Source organism: Lissotriton vulgaris, chromosome 4_1, assembly GCF_964263255.1.
Source record: "Lissotriton vulgaris chromosome 4_1, aLisVul1.2, whole genome shotgun sequence".
Classification (NCBI taxonomy): Eukaryota; Metazoa; Chordata; class Amphibia; order Caudata; family Salamandridae; genus Lissotriton; species Lissotriton vulgaris.
In genome coordinates, this window is record NC_141691.1 from 320,638,807 (window position 1) to 320,664,233 (window position 25,427).

Genomic DNA, 25,427 nt, shown 5'->3' on the forward strand with positions numbered 1-25,427 from the left:
CGGGACCTACAAGCGACATTATGTACCTAGAAACACAATAAACAGCACTGTATACAATACCATCTTCCGGAGGGGCCCATACACCACATCAACATTCGTTCATAGTCTGTGGAGTAACCGATGGAAACAACGTCAAACTGGAAACTCCATATGTCCTATTCTCAGAGTCTGATTGGATTGTATCGTCCTCCGATGTATGAACAGTCTTATCTCGGGATTGGGCGTCGTGGTCCGCCAGAGCCGCCGCCGTCAGGAGAGCGTCCCTTTGACTGTCCGATACCTGCTCCGGCGATGGTCTCACACCGGTCCCACCTCCACGTCCCTTGTTCCCCCTTCCAAAGTCGTTGTTCCCGCAGCTCTCATCAAGGACCTTGCAGATCGACTCAGCGATGTCCCAGCTTGCGACACAGGCGGTGTAAACGTGATTTCCAACCAGTCCTCCACTTCCTCAGGATTGTCAAAAAATAAGGTTTTCCTGCCCTAGATGACCTTCAAGCGGCCCGGAAAGAGCAAGGCATATTTCAGGTTGGGTTGTTGCAATTTTTTTGGGGCATTTTGAAAAGTAGCTCTCACTTTCTGAACTGCGATCGTGAAATCCGGGTACAGAAAAATTGCTTTGTTCTCATAATGAATAGGGGCGTTATCCCTTGCAGCCCGCAGGATCGTGTCTCGGTCCTTATAGTTCAGAATTCTGGCTATTAATGTTCTAGGCGGTGCCCCCACTGGGGGAGGCTTGGACGGCACCCTGTATGCCCTTTCTACTCTATAAAGTTCCGATATGCCCTCTTTCGCCACATGTTCCTGCAGCCATGTTTCCACGAATTGGGTGGGATTGCGTCCTTCACTCCGTTCCGATATACCCAGCAAGCGAACATTGTTGTGGCTGGAGCGTCCCTCGGCCTCATACAACTTGTCCTGCAGTCCCCGCAGCTGGTGTTGCAATTGCTCCATTTGGGAGGTATGTATAGTTTGTTGAGGTATCAGATCATCCAGTGCAAGTTTATTTGACTTCACCTTTTCAGCTAGGTTCTTGTAGTCTGCCTGCAGCCAGGTTCAAGCTGGTGGTGAGTGCCCCAATTTGCGTTTCTATCGCCCTACGTGAGTCACGTATCTCTTTTAGGATAAGGTCCAGCTTATCATGGAGTTGGTCAGACCCCATAGGAGGCATCAACTCCGTGTCCGAACCCTGCGGCCCATCTTTGAGCACAAGCAGTGTTCGGGTCGACCGATGCAGGAGGGTCAGGTTGTTTTGCCCTGGGGCGGCCCATTGGAGCAATTAGCGACTGCACCGCCAACCAGACAGGTCCGTCTCCCACTGAATATGCGCGAACAGGTGCAGGGGTGCCACCCCCACCAACTCCCATCAGGTCACCCAGTAGAGGCAAGTATCGAAGAACAGTTCACGGGGGGAACCCCTCCAGCAATTCCCTAGCACACCTCGATAGCGGGGATAAATTCACCTCCCAGCTGGTACATCTCAGTGCCACTCCGCAGTGCGGGACAGAACGCTGGGTAGCATCGCAGTGCCAGTATCAGCGTGGACCCCGCAGAGGGCCCCCCGCAGGCCCCGTCTGACCTCCTCGGTCAAGCGTCTCGTAAGTGGCAGCTGTGTAGCTCTCCCCTTTATCACCCGCTCAGCGCTTCCAGTGTCCTCATAAATAGTGCTGCAGTGCCACAGTCTCGCCTGCATGCACCGACCTCCTCACTGCAGTAGATAGCAACCGGGCAGAAGTATATCAGCAGCGGAGCCCCCCTACCGCATCAAATGCCTGGGGCCATGACGGAGTAGCAGGCAAAGCCAGGACCCAGTCGTTCCGATCACAGCTGACAGAGAATCATTCAGCGCGGTCCAACAAGGGTGTTCCTGCAGACCCGTCTGTGTGTGCGGGGTTTCCCACAACTCACCAGCAGCCTCTCAGGGTGCAGCAGCGAGTCATCGCCTTCCGTGGCCTTCCGCTGCCATCTTGCTGCTTCCAGTCTGGCAGCCGGCACTGCTTCCTGTCCAACACACGGCGCTCACCAGCCCGCGTCTCCACCGACCCCGTGAGTAGTTGTCATGCTCCATCCACTTTGTTAAACAAAATCTCAAGAGGAGATACTCTCCATGTATTGGGTAGAAGATGTGGCCTCACGGCTAGAGCTGTCGATTCTAGAGCTGGGGAACCAGGTTCGAGCCTCAGCGTTGGATCAGCATCTTGTGATTCTGGGAAAATCACTTAATCTCCCCGTGCCTACCAAAAAATGAATGTGTCCTTGTGTAACGTAACTGGTGCTCATGTAAAGAGCTTTAATACCTTCGGGTCGAGTTCGCACTATATAACTCTGCAAAAAAATAAAAAAGTGGATCAGTGAGCCAATGGCAACATTAGACATTGTGGTCTCCATATATATATATATATAGCCATGGTAATGGTAGTCTCCACGTATATGCTCTCCACGTACATGCTCAGTGAACCATGGCAATCTCTGGTCTGGTGGTCTGCATGTATGTGCTCAGTGAGCCCATGGCAATCTTGTGGTCTCGTATACCAGCTCTCTGAATCCATGGCAATTGTAGGTCTGATAATCTTAGGCATGGTGGTCTCAATATAAGTGCTCAGTAAACCCATGGCAATATTATGTCTAGCGGCCTCCACATACATACCCACAGAGCCCATGGCCACACTATGTCTGGTGGTCCCCATATACATACTTAGCGAGTCCATGGCAATCTTAGGACCGTCCGTCTCCATATAAGGGCTCAGTAAACCCATGGCATCGTTAGATGTGGTGGTCTACATATATGTTGAAATTTGGATCAAACCAATGCCCCACTCAAGGTCACATAAAGGTGTTCTTGACTGGGTGCTGGTTAGTGCTAAGACATATTCTCTGGAGCAAAATGCTGCCATCACCAAGGCAGTATTGTTGATCAGAAGTTTGGGACAGCTGAAGGGGAGTCTCCGGTTCAATCCTGAAGGCTGTAGTCCTTATATTTAGAGCGACCCTTTGGCATTTTGAAATGCATCAGTTTCAGGACTTTTCCCAGAGGAAAAGGAGGGGGGAGAACTTCCAGCACCAAAAGGCCAAGTGTGTATTTAACCTATGCATCCATTTGCCCACTGACAAGTTATTGTGTGGAAACCATCTTCTTTCATACAGGCCATTGGCAAGTGGGTGGGAGGCAAGCGGGGCTGCTTCAGATGTTTCAGCATGGAGTTTGTCTATCTTGCAAGAACCTTCACTAAACAGTCTATGCTAGAGAAAGAATATTCAACAAAAATATGAAGCACCTGTGGGGGATTAGTGATGTGACCTCAGGGCATGAAATAAATACTGCTGACTCAATCTACAAACGGGGGCAGAAACGTGCAATGGGACAATGTTGGAGACACATCCGACACACAGTCTATAAGTCACTTCTCGTTCCTTCCCTGCTATTCATTATGCATATATGTCTGTGGCTGCTGGTAACACTTACCGACTAGAGCTACTGCTCTGAGTTATCATGAAAAGAAGATATAAACCATTTCAGAAGCTGAGAGCCTTGAGATGACATCAGATTTAGGAATGTGGGGTTTGGAAAGCAGCAGTCACATTTATTTGTTGCTTTATTTTCTGTCTCTCATAAGTGAACGAAGTGGAATTTCTGCTGGAAAAGCTAAGTATTTTAAAAGCCTTATTTGGTAAAAGTTTATACTAACCACATGTGCAGTTCTAAGCTTTCACAAGTGTTGTATATGAGTCAAAGATGGAAAATGTTGACAATAGTTTTCGAATATGAAATATGTGCTGGTGGAATAAACCCTAAATAGTTTGAGACTATGAAACGTGGACCTCTGCAGTGGCGTAATGTGATTAAATGTTTGGACATTATTTTACGTCCTTATGTGCCTATTTGCCGCTACCTGTGAGAATGCACTTGCATACATCTTTCTCATCAGGACTGGACTGCTCTTCTGGAATGTTCCTAGTGAACTGTAGGGTATGGGGCTGTTTTCAGAGCAGGATGGGTTGCCATGACCCAACCATGGCGCTGTGGTGTCATTCAGGTTGTGGTAGTGAGGGGTTTGTTTGAACATTTTGCCATGGCTCATTTTGGTTTCCAGACCAGCCCTTCCCATCATGCCACCTAAGAGGATCAAGATCAAAGTGCACCATTAAATGATCTAGTAACCCATATCCACACCTCAATAAGGATCCGCTTTCAATTTGGGATTATGTTTACAACTGAGATGTTTTGGCCTCTATTGAGCTAATAACACATCCAGATAAAACAAATCACACAAAACACACAGCTCCTCAAATCCATTCATGTTTTTTTCAGCTCTCCAATTCCTGACACCCGCTCTCGCAGCCTGAGCCAATCAACCAAAACTCGAAATCCCTACATATACTGACACCGACCCCCAGTCATGCCATCTCACAGCACTCCTCTTTCCCCAGCCCACGGACTCCACTTCACCTCTCACATTAATGCTGCACAATCCGCCAGGCCATCATTCATGCCCTGATCACCCCCATGCACCTCCACCATGCAACCATCAGCCTCACATGTGCAAAGGATGGGGAACATTGCAAGTTCTAATCCCACGAGATTTCCTACTTGGGAATACAGACAAGACAACTGAAGACATGTCCCACTGACCACCTGTACATTAGTGTTTGGGAGGTAAGACTAAGAAGATAAACACCTTCATGGATTTTCCATCATAAGAAAAGGCAGAACTAGCAGACTTCAGTCTCAGCCTCAGACTAGACACAATGACCAACCACATACTGATGTTGGTGAAGGTGACAAGACCTAATCCCACTACAGGGCTATATCCATAGGACACAGACAACTAGCAAACAAATGTGTGCTAAGAGATGACCCACTGACCAGTCATACACAAGGGTTAGGGAAGGTCCCAAGCCCCAACCCCTCTAGTGGCTCCTACAATACAGAAATCAACAACTTGCAGACAAAACTATGAACGACAAGGCAGCTGTCAGAGCCAACAGGCTGAGTAAGTGACAATTATTTTCCCTTGTAAATGACTCATAACAAATAGGAGTAAAATAAGATTAGGCCATTAACACAAGATCATCTAACACGTTATTGTTGTCTTCTCTTTTCTCCTTTTTACTTTTCATGCGATCCACTTGGGTTGATGTACGCAAGCACCTCTGAGAAAGAGCAATTTCTAGAAAAACTTGTATTAAGTAAACTGGCCTATCGCAACTATTGTCAGGAGCTACTGATTTCCATGAACTGGCTAAAAGTGTTGTGGAAGAAATTGTACATTAACATCCAGGGTTAAGAAAAAGTGGCAAGGTTAAGAAAAAGTGTCCCTTTATAGGTTGTCCCTATTCGGTGTCTCAAACTGATACCTGCTTGTGAACTGAATAACAATCGATATTACCAATATCATTGATTTAATGATTTTACTGCCTCCCAAGACTGGTTAATTCCATTGTCAACCAGCACAGTCCTTCATAATGGTGTCCTTCTCCCCTCCCAGCAGGGATGATATAACAGTGAGACAGGTGGCACATTTTCGGATACATGGCTTGCTCTCAAACTGTATGCCCAAGGAGTCCAAATGCGATCTGCAGTGGTAAAGCATACAGTGAAAGGGGTGAAGGGGTATCTGGGCAGTCAACATTCATCTGACATAGACTTGTGGATGCAGGATACCAACACTACTTTCTTTTCAATGGAGGAACAAAGAGCCACCTTAGCAGAACTGCAGTGTGTTTTATGGGCAACAGTTTTTGAACACCTATGATGCCATAGTTAAAATGTCTCTATGTCCTATAGAGCTGACTGCTTTGGCTTCACATTTAAGGATCACTGCCAAAATATCGACCTACAAAATATAGACCTACAGGAATAGCGATGCAAAAATATCGAAGGCAAGAATATCGACATCCTATCTACAACATGGTAAGTGCAAAAATATCGAAAATAAAATATAGACGTTAAAAATATCGATGTTAAAAATATTGTTTTTTTTCTGTAAAAATATAAATGTAAAATAAATTAAATAACACTAATAAATAAAATCAACATAGTTAAAAAATATCTAATAATGTTTAAAATTAATAAATAATACATATATAATAATAAATTAATTAAACATATACAGAAAATATATAATATATATGTACTTAACAATAAGTTGTAATAATTATTTTAATTTATGAATTAATAAAAAATATTATTAATTACAAATACATTTAAAAATATAAAACAAAAACACAAATAAAAAGTAAAGAATTATGTTTAATAAATTAAAAAAATTAAATATACTTTTAATATTTTTAAAATTAATTATATAAAACGTTGGATAGCGTAGGGGTAAAAATTACTATTCCAACTCCAAAAAGTGCAACAGTAGGGAAAGCGTTGGATAGCATAGGGGTAAAAATTACTATTCCAACTCCAGAGAGTGCAACAGTAGGGAAAACGTTGGATAGTGTAGAGATAAAAATTACTATACCCACTCCAGAGAGTGCAACAGTAGGGAAAGCGTAATGGTAAAAATTACTATTCCAACTCCAGAGAGTGCAACAGTAGGGAAAACGTTGGATAGCGTAGGGGTAAAAATTACTATTCCAACTCCAAACAGTGCAACAGTAGGGAAAGCGTTGGATAGCGTAGGGGTAAAAATTACTATTCCAACTCCAGAGAGTGCAACAGTAGGGAAAGCGTTGGATAGCGTAGGGGTAAAAATGACTATTCCCACTCCAGAGAATGCAACAGTAAGGAAAGCGTTGGATAGCGTAGGGGTAAAAATGACTATTCCTACTCCAGAGAGTGCAACAGTAAGGAAAGCGTTGGATAGCGTAGTGGTAAAAATTACTATTCCCACTCCAGAGAGTGCAACAGTAGGGAAGCGTTGGATAGCGTAGGGGTAAAAATTACTATTCCCACTTCAGAGAATGCAACAGTAGGGATAGCGTTGGATAGCGTAGGGGTAAAAATACCTATTCCCACTCCAGAGAGTGCAACAGTAGGGAAAGCATTGGATAGCGTAAGGGTAAAAATTACTATTCCCACTCCAGAGAGTGCAACAGTAGGGAAAGCATTGGATAGTGTAGAAGTTAAATACAACATACTTATAAATAATTGTTGTAAATAAAATAATTAAAATTTTAATTTTTAAATAACTACATCATTTGCAAATCTCCATTGATAATTACTAAAAACATAATTACAATTAAATAATTAATTAACAATAAATTAACAATAAATACCAATAAATATTAATTATTAAATATAAATAACCAAATAATATTGAACACAAAAATATTTTTCAAAACAAAAAACATAATAATTAAAAATTGATTAACAATTAAAAAATGGTAAACAGTAAATTTATTTTGAATAAAAAGTATTTTTTATAAAAAATTATTTACCAATTAATAAAATAAATTTCCAATTAATAAAAATTAATTACCAATAAAAAATATTATTTACCAATTTCAAAAAATTAATTACCAATTACAAAAATTAATTGCCAATTAAAAATTGTATTTACCAATTACAAACCTTAATTACCAATTAAAAAAAATAATTGCCAATTAAAAAATGTAATTACCAATTACAAACCTTAATTTCCAATTAATAAAATGAATTACAAATTAAAATAATTAATTACCAATTAATAATTAATTAGAAATAAAATTATTATCAATACCAATCAAAAATAAATAATTACTTAATTACAATTAAATTACTTCCCACCCAATTCCCCTATAAACCCACAAACGCAAAAAGTATTTAAAATTAATTTACAATTATTAAAAATGTATAATTAATTTAATATAATTAAATTACTTCCCAACCTATTCCCCTATAAACCCACAACCCGCTCCAGTACTAAAACATAAAATTAAATTAAAAATAACACTTTTAATATATAATGAATAGTACACATATAATTTAAAACAAATAAAATACTTAACAAAAACATATAACACATACATATAAAATACATAATAAAATACATAACAACAAACAAATATCGATATTAGTAACATCGAAATTAGTGACATCTATATAATTGATATTGATATTACTAACGTCAATATTACTTACATCGATATAAAAAAAATCGATATTACTTACCTTAGAGTCGATATTCTGTCCTACGATATTCTTGACCTCGATATTCTTCCCCTTCGATATTTACAACTCGATATTACTGTAGGTCGATATTAGGGAATCGATATTTTGACTGTGCACACTGCTTAACACAGGTGTAGCTGTCATTAGTGCAGCAAGTGTAGAGGCACTGGGACACAGAGCTGTGAGCAGAATGTTACATCGCAGTTGGGGCTATCTAATTATTCCTGTGCAATTTTTCCTGTTATTATCTCTTCCTGGAGTGACTTTACACCTTGTACATTTGCAATTTTTTCTGTTTGTATCTCTTATGTAACTTATGTAATCCAAAGTCCTTATTTAATGCAACTGGTTCTTTTGTAAAGCGCTCTGACACCTTCTGGTATTGTTCGCACTATATAAAATCGCATAAAATAAAATAAATAAAAAAGGTAAATGCTGAGAGCAGCTTGGGATTCCTATAGTAGAGGCACCTAGCAATGACCATGGAACCGCGGAGGCCACATGCTGCAATACCCAAGGACGGGGGGTTTTAATATGCCTACAGTTCCAGATTGTCAGGTGTGCTAAGGCAAACTGTATTGCAATGTATTTACTGCATATATGCATAGGTGCGGGAAATGTGGGGGGGCAGTGGGGAGTGGCAAGGTAACCTTCCAGACGTTCAGAAGAGGAAAGGAAAATAAAGAGACCTTGAAGTTTAGTTTTTATCGTGTTGCATTTGCTATGAGTTCAGAGACAGAGGTGAAATGCCATGGGTTGTCTTCTGACAAACTACTGCTTATTAATAAGAAGATTGGTGTTTACTTTTCCTTTCCTTGACTGCAGGGTGATGGGATTTTATCATTTGTACCAAGTGGTAATCGTGCTGGGCAGAAGTATGAAGGGAACGGCTGCTGGGGTGAATGTAAGACAAATGTTTTCTAACACACGGCAGCTAAATCTGGCAAATAAGATGTCAACATTATGAAACTGTATCAGAAGTAAACAAAACTTCGAAGGAAGCACACCGTTTTTTTATTCTGAGTTAATGGAAACAAAGATTTTAATAAGAAAGACACTTTATTTGTGTAATACAGAATAGTATTGTACGCTACGAAGGTTTAGCAGTAAAACTGCATGACATGCAAATTTAGTAGCCAGTTCAAGAGGCCATTTCATTGGAAAATGTGCTCTTTGTAAAAGGCAGGACCCGGAGCATGCCATGTTTTATTCATCTATTTAAGGCAATGTGCTCCAAAATGCAATACCGAGGTTACAGTATTCGCTACCCGAATGGGCGTGGCTCATTTGCAACACTGTAACACTTTTTCACAACCCCTGTGGCAGCAGCACCCCCCACTCTGAAAACTGGGCATGTACCGCTGCAGATGCAATGCAGCCATAGTAGCAAGAGCAAATTAGGTTTCCACAGTTAACATGCAACGATACAGAAGCAGCAAGAGGTAATTAGAGATTCGTAATCTGGAAATAAGGACACACGATCTGGAAAGGAGTTTGTTCTCAAAAGAGAACTTGAAATGGCCAGTGTTGAGAATCCCTTCAGTCCCATCTATTTCTTTATTATTTCCATTATTACAAAAATGTATAATAGTTTGTCTAACAAGCTCCTTGTCGTGAACCCTGTTAAAAAACAAGCATTTGCAATGCATTCGGTCTCGCCTTTGAGACCTTATAAGTATTTGGTCATGCAGCAGATCATCACATATTATTGCAACTACTTTCATTACAGAAATTTCTCTTTAGGACACCTTTCTCTGAGAATCGCCCGTCCTTTCACTTCTGTTATCAGATTAAAGATGGTATCACCATACAGTCAGCAATATATGCTTGTCTATAAAGCCATATGTGCAAAGAGAATATAGGAGACTATGGGGCACATGCATCAATCTAGGATTTTGCATTTACTAAATAGCGAAAATTAAGGAATCGCTATTTAGGAATTGCAAAATCCTATGCATCAAGAAATCCTAAATTTTTTTAGGATTTCTTAAATTTCGGAATTTGCGATTCCTTAATTGCGAATCGCAATTAAGGAATGGCATTACATTGATTTCTATGGGCCTAGAGGCCCATAGGAATCAATGCCGTTTTGCATTTCTTTGTTTAGGAAGTCGCAATTTGTTGATGCATTGCAAGGGTGCAGAGGGGGGTCCAAAGGACCCCCCCCTGCACTTCTGAAATGTATTTTAAAGTGCATGTTTCACACACACATGTCCTAAGGACATGTGTGTCTGTAACATGACACTTTTCAAAATGCATTTTTGTGCTTTTTGAAACAATTTTGCAAATTAACACGAGGGTCAACCTTGTGTTAATTTGCACTTCATATTTCAAAATTCGCATTTTTTAAAAAAATGAGGCATTGCATTTAAGGAATCGCACAAATGCGATTCCTTAAATGCATTCGCATTTTTAGGAAATGTAAAAAAAAACGAATTTTGAAAAAATGTTTCATGCATCCCAAAAACGTATTTAGGAAGCGCAAACGGCCGAATTTACTGATTCGCACCGTTTGCACTTCCTAAATAGGTTGATGCATGTGCCCCTATGTCCTATGAGGGCTTAGAGTTGGCATAATCAACGTAGACGCCCCTGACACAAAAACATTCATTCACTTGCTAGCTTCAGTCTAATGCTATGCTTCTGTATCTTTGATAAGGACAGTCCGAGCAAGCAGACATCACGGCCAGTTGAGAGTGGATGTGGTGCAAGAGGAGAGCTGTCGGATTGGACCTGGGGACTAGGTCCGAGCCTCGTGTGAGCTCAGCATGCTGTGATTCTGGGCAAATTTCTTAAGCTCCTGTACCTACCAAAAACGAGTGTGTCCTTGTGTAATGTAACTGGTGCACATGTAAAGCGCTCTAATTCTTTCAGTTCGAGTTTGGGCTATATTACAAAAAAAGTATTTGGTGTGAGTAGCAGTGCCAATTGACAGGCAGTGCCACCATGTACAGACATGCTTTCATGCATGCCACCCAATACTGATGGCGCCCAGCTGAGGGCAAAGAAGGGTGCACAACAGAGAGAACTCTTTCAGGGGCATTTTAGAGCAGATTGTGCTCCTACAGCTGCCCAGGCTATTCACTCTGTACTTTTGCAGAGGGCTGTACTTACTGAGATCTCGTTACACTCCCTTGAGTAAAGCCTCGCTCACTGCACTGGTCATGGACCCGATACACATATACATCTGTGCGGCACACTGTGATGAATAACATGCCTCTATGCCACCAGAAGCTGATGCCAGAGAACAGCACATGCTCAAGAGAAAATGCTGGGGTTGTGGAGGGTAACAGGCCAAGCTAAAAGAACCTTACATCCACTTCAGAGGGTACGGCAATGTTGGACCTGGGCCTCTTGGCAGGGTCATCCCTAAACTTTTTGCCTTCCTCCAATACTCTCTCTGACCTATTTTGTTTGGTTTAATGACTCTGGCCACTTTACCACTGCTGACCAGTGCTAAAGTGCATATGCTCTCCCTACTGAAAATTGTACATGTGATTGATGTCCATGATTGGTTCATTGGATTTACTGTTAGTCCCTAGTAAAGTGCACCAGGAGTGCCAGGGCTTGTAAATGCCAATACTGCTAGTGGGCCTGCAGCGCTGGTTGCGCCACCCACAGAAGCAGCCTTAAAATGTGTCTAGGGTCTGCCATTGCAGAACCTGCGTGCAGTCTGGTACTGTCATGCTGGCTGGGCAAGTGCACCCACTTGCCAGCCTCTAAACCTTCCCTTAACTTCATATCAGTCACCCCTATGGTAGGCCTGAGGGCAGGGTGCATTGTAAGTGTAAGGTAGGACAAGCCCTGATGTGTGTGGCATGTCCTAGTAGAGAATTACAACCCAATTCGTTTTTCACTATTGTAAGGCTACCTGCTCCCTTTAGGCCAGAATGGGCTGCTGGAATTATTACACGCTATAATCCCAGCAGGCTCAGGGAACATGGTAGAGAGTCATGTTTAGTATGCCTGAACTCAGAATAATAAAATACTTCTTTTAGTAAAGTTTATTTTAATATCCTGGGTTTGCAAATGCTACTTATAGAAAGCTAGCATTTGCTTGTCTAACCATTTCAGCCCGCCTCTGCTCTTGTGTGTATCTGACTGTCTGAGTTGTGTGAGTGACAGGGCTGGGTGTGGACAGTGGGTGAATAGCAGGATGACACCTTAGTGGGAGGTGGGAGTTTCCCTGAATGATGCATCAGGCTGTGCTCTGCCTCCACAATGCTGGCTCCGCCCCCCTGGGGAGCGACTGATGACTCAGCCTGCACCTGGACCAGGAAGGACCGAAGCTTGTCAACAAAGTGCTCAAGCTGCCCCTGTCTTCACAATGCCGGCTCCGCCCCCCTGGGGAGCGGCTGATGTGCCTGCCCTCACACTGAATGCAGAAGCAGAAGTACCCACAACAAGTGCTCAGGGACTGAGAACAGTTATGCAAAGGCCCCCCTGGCCTGTAAGAACAAAAGAAACTGGGTATAAAAGTAGGAGCCCTGCTCCTTGTAGATTAGATCCTGTTTGTGCTACAGAAGAAACTCTGCCCGAAGAGAAGGACCTGGAAGGACAAGGAGGAGTGCTGTCTCTGGCCTGTGTCTGGTGCCTTGCTGCAGAAGGAGAGGAAAGAAAAGACTACCAAGAGACTTTTGCTTTTACTGAACTTTGTGCCAAACTCTGCTGAAAGATCTCCAAGGGCTTGCTGCTGAACTTGCCCCCTGACCAGCGCCCCAGGAACAGTGGGCGCTACACCCTGAAGAAAGCTACTGTGTGTGCTGCTTATCGCTGCAGTGCTGACTGAGGAGTCTGGGAGCGCTGGGCATCCCTGCCACGCTCCCCGTAATCCAGGACATCGATATCCCCCCAAGCACCGTGACCGGGGCCCCAAAGCAACAGCAAGAGCAACGTGAGGCCCAGCCGCCGCTGGCCCGAGCACTGTGACTGCCTCTGCACCGGGAGCCCCGAGAGCAACGTGAAGGAGGACCCGTCCGGTCCAAGCGCCCGAGTTGACTGCGCCTCGCGCCGTCAATCCCTCTGCAAAGACGGACTGCCGCCCTGTGATAGCCCCCTCTGGTCGGTAGCCTGCCCGACAGCTCAGCTGTGAGTGCACAGCCGCAACCGGCCCTTTGGCTGGGTACGTCCCGCACTTGGGGACCGTACTGCCACTGGCCGCCACCACACAGCCGCCGCCTTCAGGGTCGGAGCGAACGCCAAAGGAAGGACCCTGCCGCCACCAAGCACCGCCGCCCCGGGTGACCCGTGACCTGCCCGGCTGAGAGCCGCAGCGCGCATCGACCCCGGAGAAGCAACGCGACATGGGACAGCTCCCCTCGAAGCCGACCGCTCCACAAGAATTTGAAAGGTACTGTGCTTTTGTCCTCACGGTGCGAGCGTCCTGCAACCCGAGCTCGCACCGCGCTGTACGCTTCCCAACGCGAGCCGCCTCTGAAACCGAGGCTCGCACTGCTCCTGGTCCTCGAGGCCCACGCGGGAAGCGTGAGCTTTGGCCGGCCGGGCCCGATCTCCTCTCTGAAGCGAGCGGAGACAGCGGAACGCGCATTGAGGCGCTACAAGACACTGAACCTTGCTGAACCTGGGCAGAAGACCCAAAAGATTGCTTATTGCTAAGAAAGAACTGTGGCAACTTGAAACTAAGTAAACTGGAACCGCTATTGAAAGTTTGACAACTGTATTTACAAGCCTGCTTGAAATTTATATAAAGAATATATATTTTTACAAATACAGTTTGGTGTCATTGTGTGGTGGGTTGGTTGTGATGGTGTAATATTGCAAATGTTTAACCCTATGTGCCCCAGAGATTAGCCTGAGACTGCTTAAGCCACACTACCTAGAGGGTAAGCAGAGGTTGTCTTGAAGGTAGCCCTCAGTCCTGACGAGGAAGAGAGAGTCCCTGCTTGTCGCTAATGCTGCACTGCGCCAACTAGAGACTCCCCCTTCCTACAGGCAACAAGGTTTGTGTTGCTACGCAGTCACATGGTGGCATGACATGACTACTAAGCCTAAGTGTATGGGGTGGGTTAGGAAGGGCTAACAGTTAGAAAAATTGCAATACATGGAGAGTTCTCGCACGGCGAGCGGAACAAAAACAAATTGAGCACGGAACGGACAAGGCCACAAAGGCATAAGGCTTCCCGGCACAAACAGTTGAATTATAGGGAGAATTTAAACCGGAATCTACATTTTGGGGTCGATTCCGATTCGGGAAAAAACACGTCCGTACAATTTGTATCCGGAGCCCTCTCCGTACGAATCGTACTCGTCCGTCCGAGTCGCAAAGTACGATCCGTATTCCATGAATCCGTCCGAATCGTCGCGATCCGTAAGTATTGCAAGGCTGAAACCGTGAACCGTACGACTCGTACACATACTGTACGACTCGTACACATGCCGTACGACCCGACGAGTACGATCCGGACCGGGGTATGAGGACACGATTCGTACGGTTCACGTCAGGTAAGGGCGAGTCGTACGGAAAAGCACACAAACACATACACACCGTACGGTCCGTACACCTCATGATCGCAGGGGTACGCACCGTACCCCTGCGATCATGGGGTGTACGAGCCATACCCCCATTGTACAATCAGTGTACGAGCCATACCCCTATCGTACATGGGGTACGGCTCGTACACCGATCGTACAATGGGGGTACGGCTCGTACACCCATGATCGTAGGGGTACGGTGTGTACCCCTGCGATCATGGGGGGTAATGCACCGTACCCGGGGGGCCGTTCCGTACCTGTTTCGGCGTGAACTCTGCTTTTACGGCTGTTTTCAGCTCCCGTAGAAAAAGGGTCGCACGGTGCGTACCCGACACGTATCGTACTTGCTGGGTCATAAAAACCAGCCGCGAACCGTACAGATGTCGCGTACAGCGGGTTCCGAGGGAGAATCGTACGGAGGTTAGAGTCATATGGTGTCTTGTATGACTCGTACGGAGTACCGCTCTAGGTACGAATCATACTTCGTCGTACATACGGGGGACGATGCAGGGTACGATTCGTATGGGAAAAACGCTCTGAACGGCTATTCGGAGCGGTTTTTCCCGAATCGGAATCTACCCCTAAATGTTAGCTGGTAACTTACTTAAAACAAGGAGTTCTTCATTGAATTTTCTTCTAACCGCACCTACTTGTGTACACAGGTTGCTGCAAGTTAGGTTGTACTCCTCCCCGTTGCCATTGTTTCTCCTTCGGGGGAGAAGGTTTAGGGGGAGGGATGAGGAGGGATGGGGGGGGGGGTAGTTTGATGCAATGTGTTCCCCTCCCAGTTAGGACACCTCAGTGAAGGAGAGACCACACAATCAAACGCAGGTCCCCTACAGCAACCAAAAGTCAGAGGTTTGTAAAGTCTGCAGGGCAGCAGTCTTATTACAACCCCAGTAGAAGAGGTGTGTCCCGGGGAGTGCAGCACCTCAAGCAGAGGCAAGGAGGATCAGTTTCCAGTACATCATCAAAGTGTGAAACACCCCCGGGGAAGCCGCGCACACATGCTTTAGCCCATCAGTAAATGCACAATGGCTTTTTAAGATGTTTACAGTTAACATCACGTTGGCTTTTAAAAAGCACAAAAGGAACTTTAAATGGAAACATGCACAGACGAGCGGCGGGACTCCTATGGGGTCAGCAGCAACTCTCAGCTGGCTAAAGACTGGCTGACCCTGCGCGTCCTTGTTTGTCTGTGCTCCGTGCACCCACCAGCTGTCAAGTACAGGAAGTGATGCTCTTCTAAATGACGGTGGAGAGTTGTCACTGTTGCACATGTTTTATGGACAGATCACCCAGCCAATCCTATGACAAAACAAGCATTTGGAAATGCAATAGGACTCGTATTTATACGAGACCTGTATACTGCATGCCTCGCAACGCGAACAGCGCATGCGCGCTGCAACGCTAGGCGAGACCTACTAAAGCCATTTAATGCCATCATGAATTCCTTGAACACACATCCTGTGAAGGCCGCCTTGAATTGATTCTTTAATACTGTGCATTGCTGCCTGTTTAAATCGTCTGTCCCTGATTGTGCCGGTGCCACTGGCATTTGCAGCGTGCCCACTGTGTCCATACCCTATCCTGTTTCGGTTCTTGGCTCGCAGCCATTTTCTTGTTGTTGTTGTGCCCCCCTGGCCGGATATCCACCACGCACCCGCCTCCCAGCTGCGCCTCCCTCGCCCCCGCCCCCTCCACCATCCATACATGACAGATGCATTTGCGCGCAGCGTTCACGCGCAGCGGTTGCGCCCCATGCGCGCCGAAGGGGCGCCAAAGGTAAGCCCGTCTACGCCCGTCCGCGCCTGGACCGCGCCCAGCGCCAGACCCCCTGTCCCCCGCAAACCGCACTCATCCCGCATAACGTATGACGCCGCCACCCTCCTAGCCCTTAACACCGGACGCACATCACAATGCTACGAAGCGGCCCCAGGACGTACCCACGGTCCCTTCGCCTGCCACTCCTGCAAGTTCACCTGCATCAAGACCCCCACCACATCCACTAACTCCAAACACAGCTCAGACCCTAACCACCTGAAGTGCATCCTGTTAAACACCCGCTCGATCCACAAACACGCCACTGAACTCTGGGACCTACTCGACACTGCCTCACCGGACATCACCTTCCTCACAGAAACCTGGATGAATGCCTCTTCAGCGCCCGACATCGCCATAGCCATCCCGGACGCTTACAAGATCATCCGAAAGGACCGCACCAACCAAACAGGAGGAGGCATCGCCATCGTCCATAAGAACACCATCAGAATCACGACCAGCCTCGACGACAACCTTGCAACCGCCAATCGGGCTGCAAAGGCTGATAAATGCTCTACAACTCTACTTAGAGGAAGAACATCTGGAACTTAATAGAGACAAGACAAAAGTAATACGTCTTGTAGAGCGAAAATCAATCAAATACAATTGGACATGTAACCACCTTGCAATAGGGGGAACAGCTGCACTATCGGTATCTGGGGGTCACCATCGGCAAAGATAATTTAAAAAAAACAACACTCTGCGGTGTTAAAAGCTAAGTCCCAGACGTTAATCTACGGATACAGGCGTCTCTTACAAAAACTGGATGGTCCAAATTATACCCATCTTTTAAAAGTAATGGCCGCTCAGGTTTTACCCACATTATCGTATGGGCTGGTAACATGGCTTGGAGGGGAGGCCGGTCTACTAAATACTCTACAAAACAAAATTTATAAAGAAGTATTCAAACTGCCTAAATGCTCCTCACCAGCGCAGGTGAGATTAGAATTTGGGCTTCAAAATCAAAATTTCAGGGCCAAGTTAACATTTGTTAAATTTTGCCACAAACTTCGTGCCGCCGACCCAGACACTCTAAATAATCTTTTTGGCAAGCAATCAATACAGATCCCACTCAGCCCTGGGCCATTCATTTGGAGAAATGTCTTGTGGACTTCGATTTGCCAGTTACATGGAATAAAAAAGTTGATCAAGCCAGTTTCTGCAAAATAGTAAATTCTATTGCCAAAAGGAAGTCTGTTCTAGAAGACAAACAAACATTGTCCCATCGACGTCATGCCTGGTCAGTCATTTCTTCTTACTCACTCCAACAACCTCAGGCCTATTTGGCAACCCATTTTAGCCACTATTTAAAAAAATACCTTATCAACCTCCGTATGGGCCTTCATGAATCTAAGGATTTACTACCTTCCTGGAAACCTCAAGATGATTGCCCAAAATGTCGACTCTGCGGATATCATACTGAATCTCCGTTATGGTATCTAGAAGACGCTTTATACGGGACATATTGAACAACCTGAATATAAGAACATGTCGCCAGGCCGTTATTTTCTGGCTGGGAGGTTCATCTCCGATCCTGACCTGATCCTGACCTGTCGGGGTCTCAAATTTATGATGGAAATTAGAAAGCAGCTACAGGCCTCCCAATGATCATTTTACATATTGCTTTGCCCCTACCCTCTTTGCTAGTGACCCTCAGCCCACTCTATAAATCCTTATCTTGTAAGAGGGGGCGGGTTTCGAATATAGCTTTAGTTTTTAACTCTTTTTTAAAATTGTTATTTTCTTGTTTTTATAATGTAACCTGGTTAATCTTACCTTTCTTATTGTAAGGATTTTTATTAATTCAACAATAAAAACATATTGTATTGTATTGTTGAGACCCTCTGGGTGAGTAGTGCGCTATACAAATTCCTAACTTGAACTTGAATGTATGCATAAGACGCTCAGTTTATGTAGGTGTGCCTGACAAGATGCTGTCCTACTGGAGTCTTCAAACCAGTTGACCTAGAAACCAAGACAGCAAATCACGATTTTCTAAGTCACGTCTAGGTAAGTCAGAAGTTGGAGCGGGCCTGGGTCATCAGACCTGCCGAGGGACCTGTTCCAAGCTTAAAAATGTCTTGCAAGAAAAGAGAAAAAAACGCACACCCAGCTTCGGCTGCCATCTAATCTTATAAACAGGACAGCTGTGCTTGATAAAAATCTATAAACAAAAGGTTAAGCATTAGCACGGGCTCTCAACACACGAGCCTGTAGAATAATGACTCCCCGCGCCCCCCACGCTTCTGAAGGGCTTAGTTACATGATATACACACATATTACAGTCCCAGCCTACTTTTCCTAAAAACTGGCTCTATGCTGTTTTTCACGATCTACTATGGGATGGGGTCGAGAGTTGGTCCATTTTCGGGTTCTTCTGCCCGTTCTGCTTTTCTCCTGATTCCTTGGAGGGGTCCGTAAACACAATGGATAAGGGTGACATCCCTCTCCAACCCCTCTAGACATGTCCACGGGTGGGGCAAAAGAACAATTTGTAAATGTCCGTGTGCGTCATGTGGAAAATGTGCCACACGTCAAGAGCCATGTCAGAAACAATATGCTGCCATGCATACACTTATTTGTGCGCCAGTACTATATTCCCCCTTTTTTATGCATGCCTTTCTTTTTGCATACACGTGGGGCACGACACCCATGCAATCCATTCCAGGACCCAACCCCCATTGTACGGTACGACCTTACGGTAAATTTTGAGGGAATAAAACCATGCTGCCTTTTCCTCACAAGCATAGGGTATTTAGAAACATAAACAGATCTCTCCATATCTAACTGGCATTCGCCTTTCCCTAATGTGACACTATGCAACCCCAATAGCTGATTTGTGCACCGTCGTTTGCACAGCTGTCGAAGTATTTCTGTAATTGTTTGGCCTTATCATTACGTTGTGCACACACCCGTGTTTGTGATAAGTGCAGGTGCGAATGTTACATTTTCAGCAGCTGTTGCACATTAAATTACGTTGTGTCGAACTCGAATCTGATAAAATATTATTTTGACATATTCTCGTCTACATCAATACATCAGGCTGGGGTTTGTTTTATTGCTCTGCACCTGGCCTGTCTGTTTTCTGGGATGTGAGTTTTTGAACATCTAAAGATCTGCTATGAAGACATTTCGAGCTAAATCGAGTTGCTTGCATTTTGAAACTGTTTGACGCTGCATGTGCCTTTCTATTAATTTTTTTTGTTAACTTGTAAAATGTTCCTTGTATTTTCCTACTGGGCATACATTAGTTAATGTTCAAAAAGCCAGTGCCGCAACTGCAGCTAGCAAAACGCCTTTTCACACATGGCTGAATGGAATTTAGACCAGTGAAATGAAAACAAAATATGTGAACTTATCTGGTGACATGGAATGTGTGTTGTGCTAGTAAACATGGTGGTGCACCACAAAGCACATTCCCCAAGCGCACATTCTCAAATAAAGATAAACAATAAACGTTGAGTGCAGACTGCCTGGCAGAGAAAGGCTTGATGCCTGCTTGTTTATTTGCCCGAGGCTGAAACTCCCGAGCATCGTACACTTAAGCTGTACAAAAGGGGGTGGTGATGGACGGAGCATCTGAACCAATCAAACACTCACACCCAGTCAACAGATCTGGGATTAATCCATCACCGTTCTTTAGCCCACTCTGCCACCCCAGTTCAGACATGGCCATATGCAAATCAGTCTGACCCTGTGCCTCATGGGAACAGTCCGGCCCGAACAGCCAAGCCATGCCTTCCCTGGACCGGAAACAAGCTTCCTAGGACCGGTTTCTGGCATTACAGCCCTCTTCAGCCAGGCTTGCTTGAATCCAGTGGTAAAGTGAGCAAGGGACTCACGTCTGAGCATACCCTGCCAAACCGGCCCTAGGAAGCTAGGACAGTTCCCATGAGGCACAGGGTCAGACTGATTTGCATATGGTCATGTCTGAACTGGGGTGGCAGGGTGGGCTAAAGAACGGTGATGGATTAAACCCAGATCTGTTGACTGGGTGTGAGTGTTTGATTGGTTCAGATGCTCCGTCCATCACCACCCCCTTTTGTACTGCTTTGTTCGCCAGAAGTTTGGCAGGGTATGCTCAGATGTGAGTCCCTTGCTCACTTTGCCACTGGATTCAAGCAAGCCTGGCTGAAGACTGCTGTAATGCCAGAATCTGGTCCTAGGAAGCTTGTTTCCGGTCCAGGGAAGGCATGGCTTGGCAGTTCGAGTTGGACTGTTTCCATGAGGCACAGGGTCAGACTGATTTTCATATGGCCATGTCTGAGCTGGGGTGGCAGAGTGGGCTTAAGAACGTTGATGGATTAAACCCAGATCTGTTGACTGGGTGTGAGTGTTTGATTGGTTCAGATGCTCCGTCCATCACCACCCCCTTTTGTACCGCATACGTAATATGTTGACACTGACTCGCAAAGACATTTGCATCTTGCAGTGCCACTAAACTACATAGCAGTTTTGCACCGCAGAAGTTTTGCAAGGATCATATGCATTTAATGCAACCAAACATTATTTGTACTTTTGACACTCATGCAATATGGCGGCGAACTTGGACATGTGAACAATACTGCTTTCTAAGACTATCCAGTAAACACGATAGATGGCGAAATATTTTAAAAAGTACCTTTGCCTTCTCTGGATATGAAAATAAAGATACAGATGCATTCAGAAAAATCTCAAATATGAATGAGATATCAAAATTAATGTGACATACCTGCTGCATCATACTATTATTTTTACTCAATTACTCAATGAGGAGATAATGCAATGGCCCTCATAAGATACTATTCTAATAATAAGGAATACCATCTACACCTCTGCGTAATTACCTCCACTAATTAATAATACTAGCTCTGCTTTCACATGGTTGAACTGTGACACTTGTGAATAATAAGGATAAAAAATTCAGTCAGGAAGTCTCAGTGGGTTAAATACTCGCAACTAAGAAAGCTAGTGATCTGCAGGTCATGCGTTCAAACTTTAGCTAGGTCGACTCAGCCTTCCAGCCTGCTAAGGTCAGTAAAGTGAGTACGATTTAATTGAGTAACAGACCCACCTGATATTTACAACACTTAGAAACGAAGTATGAAGCGCTATATAAAGTTATTTGTAATATTACCCAGAATATGGTTCTCACTTTCGTTTTGAAATATAATTGTCAATCAATCTGCAACCCGTATCAGGCATATTTCTTTGTCATGTCAAGATATATAGGGGCATATTTACAATGAAATGTCCGAGCACTGGGCTCTGCCAAATTTGACAGTGCTGCGCTCCTACATTTCCAAAACGAAGGGATGCACCATTTTTACAATACAGCACACCCCTGTGTTTTCCCTAGCGCTGGTGCTAAAATTACCTGCCCAGCGTCAACGCAGGCACCATCGCACCATAGTGGAAAGGTGCCTGCGTTGCAGGGAATGATTGTTGATGTGCAGGAAGGTACACCTTCCTGCACATCAACAAATCAATCATTAATGGCGTTTTGCTCATTCTATGTGTGCTGCAGAGTAAAAGTGAAAACGAGGAGAAATAAAAGTATTTCTCCTAATTGCGCCATTCTTGCATAGAGTTAGTTTTGGGCACTGCTTCAAATTTATACATGCTTGTAAATCTGGGGCAGCGTCAAAAAACGATGGGTGTTGCGGTGAAACACCCACAGCAACACCCCTTTCACGCAAAGTGATGCATGTAAAAGGGCGGTATTTACAAGGCAAAGCTAAGCCACAAAAAGTGGCTTAACGCGGCTTCGTAAATATAGAGAAGGACATATCGCCACCAGAACGTCACAAAAAAATCATTCTGGTGGCGCTATCCCCTTGTAAATATACCCCATAGTTTACAGGGAACAAATTAAGGGACATGGCATGCTCCTGCTACATAAATAGTAGTCATTTTACATTTGAAATAACCTTCATTGCAAAAAAAGCAAACTTATGTTGCACTATTGCTGCTACCGCCATAATAAGGAGTAGCACAAACCAATTTTGCTCTAACCTAAGTTCATTTTTCACATTTGAAAAGTTGTGTAATAAGCATTTGAGCAGTTTTTCCCGTTGTGTAAATTCGACAAAAGCATGTGAAATTAGCTTGCTCTAGGTTCGCCCTTGTGCAGATATACAGCCTGCCTGCCTGGTGCAACACCCACCTGCTTTATTGCAAAGTTTGTTGTGTTTGTGAGCTACAGAATACTGGAAGAAAATTCGGGTTAATATTCAACATGGGTGAAAATGAGGCAGCAGCTCCGAATAAAGTTAGAGTCATATGACAAAGGTGTGCCATTGCTAAGGGCACTACGTGTGTATTCAGTGCGCTGGAGAGGTGTGGCAAGTGAGGGCTCGAAAGGGGTCGGTTTTAGTCAGAGAGGAAAACAACCTTCTACGCCTTTGCGGCGTAGGGTCCCAGCGCCCCGTCCCCAGCACAGACAAGTTCTGCCCTCTACCAAAAATGTCATGAAATTAGGGTTAAAGCAATCAACTTTACATTTAAAAACACACAATATGATCTTCTGACATTGACCTGCATTGACAGGAGAAACTCTTTGAAAGGACATAGTAGGAACTCCTTTTTTTGTATGTTACTGAAAATAGTAGTATCGTGGTATATACAGCTCCTAGAAAGGCCGACGCGTGGTATGACGCGCTACAGAAAACGCATGGCTATTTATTATTGGTATTATGAAGTTCGGACGCGCCATATAAGTTATCTATGAACTACGAACCCCTCCCTTTAGAGCTGAGGGGCAAACCAGCAGAGGAGCCCGACTTCGGCGACAGCGGTCACTCTCACCCATCACAGAAAATGCTCTTAACAATACAGCGCGAACCAGGGAAGGAGAGTGTGTAGTGTCCCCATATACCACACATAAGAAAAGTCTCGCTGTATTAGAAACGAGGAGCCCGAAGTTTTCGTGATATTGCTCAAAGTTCCAGGTAGTCTACAGAGCCCCCGGGGATGGCGGAGGTGGACTGCCCCCAGCGTGCAGAGGAAGGAGAAGCGTCTTACCTGATGCTGCAGCCGGGGAGCGGGCTCTGGCGCTCGAGCGCTGCTGCCGCTGCCCTGGAGGAGGATGCACTGAGCGCGACCATGAGCTGCAGGGAAGACCAGGGAAACAAGAGTGCGCGCGCCCGGAGACACTGCGTGCGCACGCGGACGCCGAGGCTGGGCCTGAGTGATACTGAAGAGAAAGGAAACGGTACACACTGCGCGCTGAGCGCGCGCCTCCCACACCTGCGCGGAGAGCAGCGCGCGCTACCCTGCCAGCCTCTTCCTCCCCGCAGAAGGGGCCCAATAAAGGTGGCTTGCTGGTCCAGCCTCAGCTCTCCTTTACAATGCAGTAGACAAGACGAATGGGTTGTGTGCTGCAGCTCAAAGGAAGCATATATGCCAACAACTGTAAGCAGAAAAGATGAACATGTCGCAAAATGTATTTTGCTCACTGACTTGCAATAAAAGAGGAGGGAGTCATTTTAGGCGGGAGACATGCACAATGAAACCATTATTTTGTTTTATTAAATCGGGAGTCTACCGCCTGAATCGGGTGTGTTGTCATGTATGGTCCAAAGTGGTTTTTATTTGCAACGGTGCAAGCGCAAGCCTGCACTTCTCATCATTCTATTTTTTTACGTTCTTCTGGTTTTCTTGTACTTCAGAGGATGATGAATGTCATAACTGCTAGGCATGACATCATCAATATGCAAAACAATCTCTACACAATTGGTACGGGGTAACCAGAATATTTTATAGACCCCTCCAGTCAAGATTACCACCATTGTAGTAAACACTATCTTCACTGTTCCTCTCTGGCTAGACAATACTTCTATACTTATGACATCATAGAATGCCAGGGTGTCTCTCTAGTTGATTGTACCTCTCTATTCCCTGTTGTGGCAGTTGGTCACCTGAGGCTGAGCTACCAACAGCGAGCTCCTGGTGGGGTTTTCCTATCTATCTACATTATAAAGTAATCTATCTGTCTAACCTGGAAGGAACCTGAATAAAGGATCTTAACCTATCAAGTGGACTCCAGATCTTCCTTTACTACAGTTTGGCGACGTTTCTTAAGAAGGATGAACCTCGGCGTGCTCTAAGGAAAGGACAACTAAGGAACTCAAGGATAAGGAACTAAAGACTTTGTCTACTCTCAAACTCAAATTGAAACCCAAAGGTAATGCCCCAGCCAACCCCACCAGTGTCCGTTCCACCTTCTGGACAGCCTGCAATCTGGGTGCGTGTTACCTGTTGAGCCTGTCACCTGGGCGTTTCTTTTTGTCTTGCCTGCTGTCACCTTGCGTCTGCTGGAAAAGTTAACTCTTCCCTGAGGTCTACTTTGTTTTTCTATGTGGCCTTCATTCAGTTTGGGAAGTGTCAAGCGTTGACAGAAACTGGCTATTTATGTGTAAGGTCGTTTTACAGCTCGAGGAACAAATGCTGTGAACGTTTTCAAGGTCTGTACAAACAAGGCTCATTGACTCTGGCTGTGACTGTGTAGTGTGGAGAACTTCTTCAGCTAGGGCGCATGTTGGCATACTGTAACAGCGCGTGTATTCCTTCAGCCGCTTTCAGGGCGCATGTTGGCGTACTGTATGGCTTAGCGCTTTTATTTCAAGACTGCTCAAAACAGCGCGTGTATTCCTTCAGCCGGTTTCAGGGCGCATGTTGGCATACTGTATTGCTTAGCGCTTTTATTTCAAGACTGCTCAAAACAGCGCGTGTATTCCTTCAGCCGTTTTCAACCCTCTGATTATACTTCGCTTCCTGTGTGGAATTTCAGCGCTGCATCGGCATAGCCCTCTGACAACACTTTGTCTCTTGTGTGACATTTCTCACCTCATTGACTGTTGATGTCCGTTGCCCGACGGTTGGCTGGGAGCTATCTTCACGTCTGCTCTGCTTCCTCCATCTGATGACGTCTCTAGAATGCTGGGGGGTATTGGTGAATCTGCATTCTCTGTTCCTGTGACGTCTTCTTTGGAGAGACGTTCCTCACGCTCCTTACGTCTCCTTGACTGACGTGCCGGCC

General features: G+C 45.0%; 1 protein-coding gene across 1 annotated transcript in view; it reads right to left on the reverse strand.

The window, feature by feature from the left end:
* The window catches only part of FHL1 (four and a half LIM domains 1), a 321,710-nt gene extending 298,126 nt beyond the window's left edge, over positions 1-23,584 (reverse strand). The window contains exon 1 of the mRNA XM_086918670.1: positions 23,411-23,584. The gene's annotated coding sequence lies outside the window, so the exon portion shown is untranslated. The remainder of the gene's footprint in view (positions 1-23,410) is intronic.
* Positions 23,585-25,427: the final 1,843 nt, after the last annotated feature.